At 40.3% G+C, this 8076-nt stretch overlaps 1 long non-coding RNA gene across 13 annotated transcripts; it reads left to right on the forward strand.

Moving 5' to 3' along the window:
- The first annotated feature begins 6 nt into the window (after positions 1-6).
- LOC119268083 lies at positions 7-7463 on the forward strand. 13 transcript variants are annotated; one of them, XR_005132864.1, is made up of 10 exons: positions 7-913; positions 1051-1185; positions 1329-1735; positions 2012-2098; positions 2847-2900; positions 3023-3149; positions 3430-3580; positions 3967-5301; positions 6033-6384; positions 7081-7463. It is a non-coding gene; the product is annotated as an uncharacterized LOC119268083 (long non-coding RNA). The 13 variants fall into 13 exon arrangements; XR_005132868.1 differs by having other exon boundaries at positions 6033-6139; XR_005132873.1 differs by lacking the exon at positions 7081-7463 and having other exon boundaries at positions 3967-4904; positions 5208-5301; positions 6033-6316.
- Positions 7464-8076: the final 613 nt, after the last annotated feature.

The raw sequence follows: 8076 nt of genomic DNA on the forward strand, positions 1-8076 counted from the left end.
TCGCTCCCGGCCACCCATGCCGCCTATGCGCGCCCCTCCCACACACTCCCGACCTACTCCCGGCGCACATGCCACCACCCCTGCTCCTCCCTCCTCCATGAGGGCGCGCCGCCGCCCTTGTTCTCCCTTCCCCCTGCTGGCATGCGCACCGCCGCCCCTCTGGCCATCGCCGGCATCCCGCTCGAGCCCGTGGACCCGAGGAAGATGGAGTCCATGGATGATGGGAAGGAGCGGCGGCTGCCTCGTGGTGACCTCGATGCTGCTACTGGTATGTGTTGTGCAATCTTCAGATATGAAAAAAAGATAGTACAGAGAGGAGAGAGGATTGCAGTTCAGACAGATTGACTGGTAAGGTTCAGAGATGTTGCTGAATGGAATACATGACCGAATGGAATCTATAATTTGCAGCTATAGCATCCTATAGTCCGGGAACCTATAATGTGCTCAATAAATCCATGTTTATACCTTCCAAGTTTCACTTGCATGTTTCCCTTGTATTTGATGTTGTGGCTGGTAAGTGCTTGTCTCTTATGGAGTATAGGTTGCAGTGGAGTAAGTGAAAAGTGTGCATGATTGTAGGTTGAAACTTGCTAATTATGATTGAGCAGATGGAGCCTGATGCCCGCGTCTATACCTCCTAAGTCGGAGGCGGCGTACCATGTGTCGACCGCCCTGAACCCTGGTCCTCATGATCACGTCAACCAACAGGGTCAACGACAAGGATGCTTCTGATGTAGTAGGACTAGATGCGACACCTTTCCTGAATTTTCTTATGTATGATGCATTTCATAGTGTTTCTTCTATCACGGTAACAAGAATCTCTACCTACTTTATTGGTGAAATTGAGGTTGAATACCAATATACGCACATACAGCAGCAATGGTTGATGACAACAACAGCCTTGTAGCTTCAGGTATGAGATTAAGAAGGCTCACATTTTTTGCCTAATTGTAGTTTATGGTACCCCTTTTTCTTATGTTCACGTGTACGAGCAACTTCACATCAAAATTTATATGTGTGGTTTGTTTTGCCTTCTTTGATTTTGCTAAGGAGTGGAGCATGAGGAGGGCTCTGTATTGTGGCGGGGAAGGAGCAGAGGAATTGTGCATCCGGGAATGGCACAATAGCCAATCCTATTTATTGCTCTACTGTCTGACAGGTGCCACAACGGCCTTGTAGCTTCAGGTATGAGACTAAGAAGGTTCACAAGTTTTGCCTAATTGTAGTTTCTGGTACCCCTTTTACTTATGTTCACGTGTAGAAGCAACTTCACAGCAAAATTTATATGAGTGGTTCGTTTTGCCTTCTTTGATTTACAAATTGCTAAGGAGCGGAGCATGGAGCAGGGCTCTGAGTCGTGGTGGGGCATGTCGGAGGGCTCTGGGTTATGGCAGGGAAGGAGCGGAGGAACTGTGCATCCGGGGATGGCGTGACCGCCGATCATATCCGTCGCACTGGTGCTTGACAGGTCAAATGATCAGCAAGGCATGTGACAGCATCTTCAGGCCCAACTCTCACTCTGCTGTCTCCCATTCAACGCACCCGTCGATGCTAGGGGTGGATGGTTCTTTGATGTTGGCACAACTGGAGACAGCAAGAAGCAGAGGGAGGGAGGCTATCATGTTGAAGAAGACGCCGGCACCCTGACAGCGGAAATGCGGTTTCCCGGAGCTAGCGGGAGGAGGCCGATGGCTTCCTGTTGTAGTAACGCGATGCTGAAGCAACAACGCACCAGGTTCCATTCCTCTTTTTTGAAGATCACACCACGTTCTATTTGTTAACCATTTTTTCACTACCAGTAATTACTAGAGTACGTGAACAAAATCTGGTGTGAACAAAATCTAAAATGTAATTTGTGATATTTGAGATGTCTACAAGTGTACAAATAGAAATGTGTCAATTCAATTGATTGTCAGATTCAGAATAGTATGTGTGTAGTGGCTTCCATCTCAGTTTTTTTATGCTGTTTGTGTTTGAATTAATTAGAACTTTGACCATCGTGTTTGTTTAGCCTGCAAGGTGATTAGCAGTCAGCAAACTATTGGAAAGATGATGGTACCTCGTTTTTCTCAAGCTGTGAAGACATGCACAAGAATAGGTATGGCTACATGCTTTCTATATCCGTCAGCTTCATAAATCATTTTGGAGGGGTGCATCTTGTTGGAGAGGTCTGGTATGCATGTTTAATCAAAGAAAACAAAAGTTTTTTTATGTAATAAAGATTGATGAAAATTTGGACTTTAGATTGTATCAGGGACAATTTTCACGATAAATTACACGAAGTTTGTATCTTGGGACATCTTCATGCCGACTTACGTTCAATATTAGGATATGTCCCCTCATGTGCCAGTTTTGAGATTTTGTTAGAAGTTCACGATCTGTTCTTAGTTCCTGCATGGTTCTTCACCTTTCTGTAGAGATTTGAGTATAACTTAAAGTTCCAGATGCATATAAGCTTGTGAGTTAAATAAAACTCACTTGATGGTTCTAACTAAATTCTGCAAAAATATGACCCATGACAGAAAGAGACATGGAGGTTTAGAGGCAGAGTGGATGCCTGCACCAACAACTTTATAGATTGAAATACCTTTTGCTAGATGACTCAAATTTTAGAACGTGAGCATTATTTTTTGCAGAATTTAGTTAACAATATAATCAAGTCAAGCTTAAAACAAGAGATCTACTCTTTGATATTGAATTTAATTCCGTTCTTGCAAAAGCACCAGAGATGAGTGAGGAGATTATTCAATATTGAATTCAATTCCTTTCTTGTGCCCATGATCGATCTACTTCCATACTGCAAGCTTGCACCTGATCAGGTTTCTAACTTAATTCAGTTTTGTTAGATCCGTCGATGAAGTAAACAACATATTTCAAGATATGATGGTTGGTACTTCCAGGTTTGCTGTACTCTGTCATTTGCCTTTGTGGGAACAATACTGCTCTATTTGCTTATTTAAGATCATGGTAATCATTTTTGCTAGCCAATGTGTATTATAATTTTCTCCCCTTATTATTGCAGGTTGGAGTGTAGCTTTCAGATGATTTTCTACCCTCGGGATATTTGAAGATTGTTTGTTACCCATCAAGTTCAGAAAAACCAAGGGTATCATATGAATTGGATTACGTAGAAAACACAGAGATAAAAGGTACATGGTTGCATTCATATAGACACTGATTTATCCTTACTAGGGCTTAATCAGGTCATGTATGGTTCATGAATCTGCTATTTCTTTACAATTTTTTTAGAAGTTTCTAGCTCATAGGTCCAGCATGTTCGATTAGGAGGTTTGCATTGCTCTGAATGAATGAATTAAGGATGCCCCGATGTTTTGAGTTTAGATGTGATAATTTAGTTTCAAAATTTTTCATAGATTTGTGCAGTAGTAGCATAGTTGTGACGCCTCTATAACAATTCTACAATTGAAGGGGTATTTTATCTACTATCTCCACGATGACACTGGTGGCCGTGCGCACGATGATGGCATGGTGACGATGAATTGGGTTACGTAGAAGGTCGTCTTCCCGGCGCACCACGCGCTGGCCCCCGTCTCCATCCGCGGCCGCACCAACAAGACAGGTACGCCGCCGTGCCCTCGAGTATTCCATTGCACCTAATTTGTACTATCAGTACAAGATTTTATTCCTGTGAAGTAACGTTTGGAAAAATGGGCAAGATGGGTTTGGTCATTGTTGTGCTTTATTTTTTAGGCGCGTGCCATGATAACTTGACGACACCCCTTTATAGACATTATAGTATAGATCATTCTCATGTGTTTGTCCTGCAGCTATAGGAACATTTATTACTGTACTATGGTCGCACAATTATTTAGAAAAAATACATAACCTGAATCTGAATTGCTAAAACATGGAATCGTTCTGCTTCTTCGTGGTTTAATCTGTGATTGTCATGTTCCCCACCAAGTTATGCTATTTCACCACAGTTGTTCATGAAGTTAAGTTCAGTGTAGGGAAAATGGATAAAGTCTGCTAACTGGAACTGGATAATTGATCCTTTAAATGGAGAAAAATCTCTCAAAGTTGCTGGGGGTTCATGGATCTAAAATAAAGGTATTTATGTTTTGCGGTGTTTCTCTTTTGTATTCCATGTTACAACACTATGCGTGTAATTTAGTCATAGTATCTCAACTTTTCTCAGTTCAAATACAATATTTTTTTTCCTTCGGAAAGAGCTCAAAATACAAAGACTGACTTTTATGCTATTTCATCACAGCCACTGACGAAGTTAAGTGCAGTGCAGGCAAAATGGATATAGTCTGCCAATTGGAACTGGATAGTTGATCCTTTAAATGGCAAAAAATTAATCAAAGTTGCTAAGGTTCAGGGATCTAAAATAAATGTATTGATGCTTTGTGGTGCTTCTCTTTTGATTTCCATGCTACAGCGCTATGAGTATAATTTAGTCATAGTATCTATCAACTTTTCTCAGTTCAAATTCTTTTTCTTCCAAAAAGAGCTCAAAATACAAAGAATCAATTTTCTTTGTTTAAACTTTACTGGTATTGTCGTGTGTGTATTAGATCTGAAGTGTGTTCTCAAACAGTATAAAGTAATTTCATGTTGCAACCATTTGTATTAAGCATGGACTTCACAACCCACATAGAGCTCCAGAGAGGTATGTGTTGTTTTCTTGTACTATGAATTTAAGGCGGTTCTTGAGAGAAACAAGTTACCATGGACCGGCGAGATCAAGACATGGCTCCGACAACATCAACCCAAGCGGCGGCCGTGATAGAGAGAGCGTTCGTGAGAGGGGATGGAGTGGCGGCTGCACGTCTGTGTCGAGTCGACCAGTTGCAAGAGCGGATGGGGCGGTGGCTGCGCATATGCGCTCGTGGAGGTGCCGGTATGCACCCTGATTTATTTGAGCCTGGGAGGTGCCGGTATGCACCCTGATTTTTTTTGTATGCATATCCCTGAATTTTATGTGTCGTGATTTAAGTGTTGTTGTGTGTGTCATTGTGTCCTATATAATGATTCTTATTGACGCACCACTGCAACCCAGTTCGTTTATCAAATTGATGCAAGAAACAAACTAATACATAGAGAGTACAAATTTATTACAATAATCTATTATGCCCTGCAGTACCTGTGCACCTTGCAATAGGTAGAGATGGATAAATTTTGTAGCTTTTTGTTCCCCTTCTTTTCCATCGAAATTATGGATTTGGAAGCTATTCATGCAGTGTTTCAATTGCTTGCTATATTATGGATTTGCAATGAGCACAAGCCTGCAACGTTGAAGGAAAAGCCGTTGTCGCTGATGACATGACACTGTGGGTGAGATTTTTTATTATGTTAGCACAGAGTACAGACTAATATTATGCCGCAACAACAATGTATATACCTTCCGAGCTTTGTGGATGCTTCTCTTCACAAAAGGAGAGGTTTAGAGTTCATGCTTTGTGCTTATTAGAAAACAAAGAAAAGGAACGAGTTGCTTGAAATATTGACATGTATATAGTGTAACAAAAACATGCTTACAGTTCTAACATGAATTTTATTGAGCTGAGAGTTGTGATATGCAAATGTTTTATGGTTGATGGTTCTGTACCATCGGTTATATTGTATAAAAATGGTCTCTGCTTTCATCTTCTTTGATGATATATTTTCTTGTAAAAATTGAAATGCATAATGCACCTATTCTTTTTATCGTGGTTCCAATTTTTTGCCAATTTTATAAATTCTTTATGAATAGTAACATAGACGCATGTTCTTAATCTATTTTTTTTCACCCCAAAATGCTGTGTAGATCTGCCATTGACATTTTTTGGAGCACTGGATGAACATTTGCTAACATGTTGATAGGAAAAGCCTTTGTTTCCTCATAAAATGTTTCCCATTAGTTAAACTTATTGGATACATGCAGTATGCACGATGACCATGTACAACCTTTTTAGTTAGAATTGTGTCTGCTACTAATCTATCTTTACTTAATAGAATGAACTCTGCATGTTTCGGAAACAAGAGGTAATGCAAACATTTTATTCTGTTGTAAACTTGTGATTCAGCATTGGCTGAGGTGATGTCATGTTGCGGCTGGAGCCATCATCGACCACGATGTCGTGCTAGGAGAACAAGGGCAAAGGCGAGGACATGTTGGTGTTGTTGGAATAAGGTTTATTGGGTCTTCCTCCTCCAGTAACATATTACACAATGTATTTAAGCTGATTGATTCTCTTTGGTAAAAATGTCTCTCATTTGCTTGATGAAACTTTACCTTTGTAAAATTAGCTGAGTTATATACATCTATGTGTGGTATCTATCTGGTTATATTAAACTGCAGTTCATTCTTCTTGCTGGAAGGGGTGTCGTGAAATATGATCTGGATGCCATTGAAGTTGTATATATGTTGCTATCCATGTGAGTCAATCCTATGATACTACTAATCATCACATAAGGTCATATGCTAATTCTTGAGCTATGTACACTTAAAGGTCCTCTCACCTTGGATCATATTAATCTGCTATCAATGGCTGAGACTGAGCTATGATTGCTCACCACTTTCTTAAATCTATTTTTTAAACACCTCATTCTTCCTGAATTTTCGGATTCACCGAGTAGCATCGCAAGTTAATTCAAGTAATTGGTCTTGAAAACATGTTCTTTCCAGTCCACGAAATGTAATGCGTTGGGCGAACCTCCAATCAAACTTAAAAATAACTTAGTGCCAATGTTGTTTTAAATATTAAGTCGTAAACTTGAAACTTATGTGTTAAATAGTATCGAGAAGTAATCCACAAAATATTACAGTTTTGCTTAGTTTTATACTACATATCAGTAAAAGAAATTACTCCTCATGGTAGCTGACTTAGCTGACAGGTCTGATGAATACTCATTGGGGGTATTTCAATCGATGCCATTGTTTGAAGAAAATAAATTTATCATTTGCTTTGAATTTTTGCTTTGTTGTTATATATTGCATTTGAGGAGACCACATGCTCTTGAAACTTGACACAATTCATTATTGTATGCAACAAGTTATATATTTTTGGGGAAGATGCAACAAGTTATATTGGTTATATTTCTCTCCATGGGGCATACTATACTTATTTGCAGTGATGGAGGGGCGAGCTGGGGCCGGTCCAGCATTTGCACGTCAACATTATTAGAGCTACCAAATATGATGTTTTGGAGAATATTTATTTTGTGGTTCTGGGAAAGTTTGGAGACTGGCGTGTGATATTACTCATAAAGCAAAGACACAAACAATGTGGAAACATACACTATGGATGACGTGCTTGCGGCCATTGGGCTGTGGAATCCAAGCACTTGTTCTTGCATGTATATATGGGTTGGGTTGTAGAAACCATGGAGCTCAGTCTACTATCTTTCCTTTCCATGGATACATCCTGTTGTCTTGTAAATCTTTCTCCGGGTATTGAAATTCATAGTTGTTTCTATGTATCTTTCCTTGCCACTGGGATTTATAAGCTCACAAATAATATATCAAATTTAGAAAAAAATTCAACTGTGTATGTGTGTGTGTGTGCCCTGTAGTTAATACTTGGCTTGAATGTGGCCAAGATTACTTATTGTGCTGTGCTGGGCCATGGGTGAGGAGGACACTTGGTGGTGTAGTGATGATGAGCTGGTTTCTGAAAAAATGGTAAGATGTGCTACGATTGATCTAGGATATGCGAGGGCAAGTTAGTGGGGACAAGATGGTGTCGGAATGAGAGCCAATGCAGCCGGGCGACATGGGACGAGCACACCGTTAGGAAGGAGAGGTCGAGATGTTGCAAATAGAGATAGATTGATTGGACAAGGAGATCCATTATGCCAGGAGATAAATAATAGAAGAGAAATAATCAAAAGCGCGTTACAGAGAAAGACTAAGGACACACATATCGACATGGTTAGAAACTATACACGATGCCTTTTCTTATCAAATTTCACTATCTTTCATGTCGCCACATAGTAATATTATGCTCTCGTTGCAAGGCTCAGACGCCCATTTGATGTTTGAGCACGCTTGGAATAGCCCGTAGCAACGCACGGGCATTCTACTAGTAGAGATTAGGAGTAGAGATGATGAGGCGACCTTTGAAGCAT

This window comes from Triticum dicoccoides, chromosome 3A, assembly GCF_002162155.2.
Source record: "Triticum dicoccoides isolate Atlit2015 ecotype Zavitan chromosome 3A, WEW_v2.0, whole genome shotgun sequence".
Lineage (NCBI taxonomy): Eukaryota > Viridiplantae > Streptophyta > Magnoliopsida > Poales > Poaceae > Triticum > Triticum dicoccoides.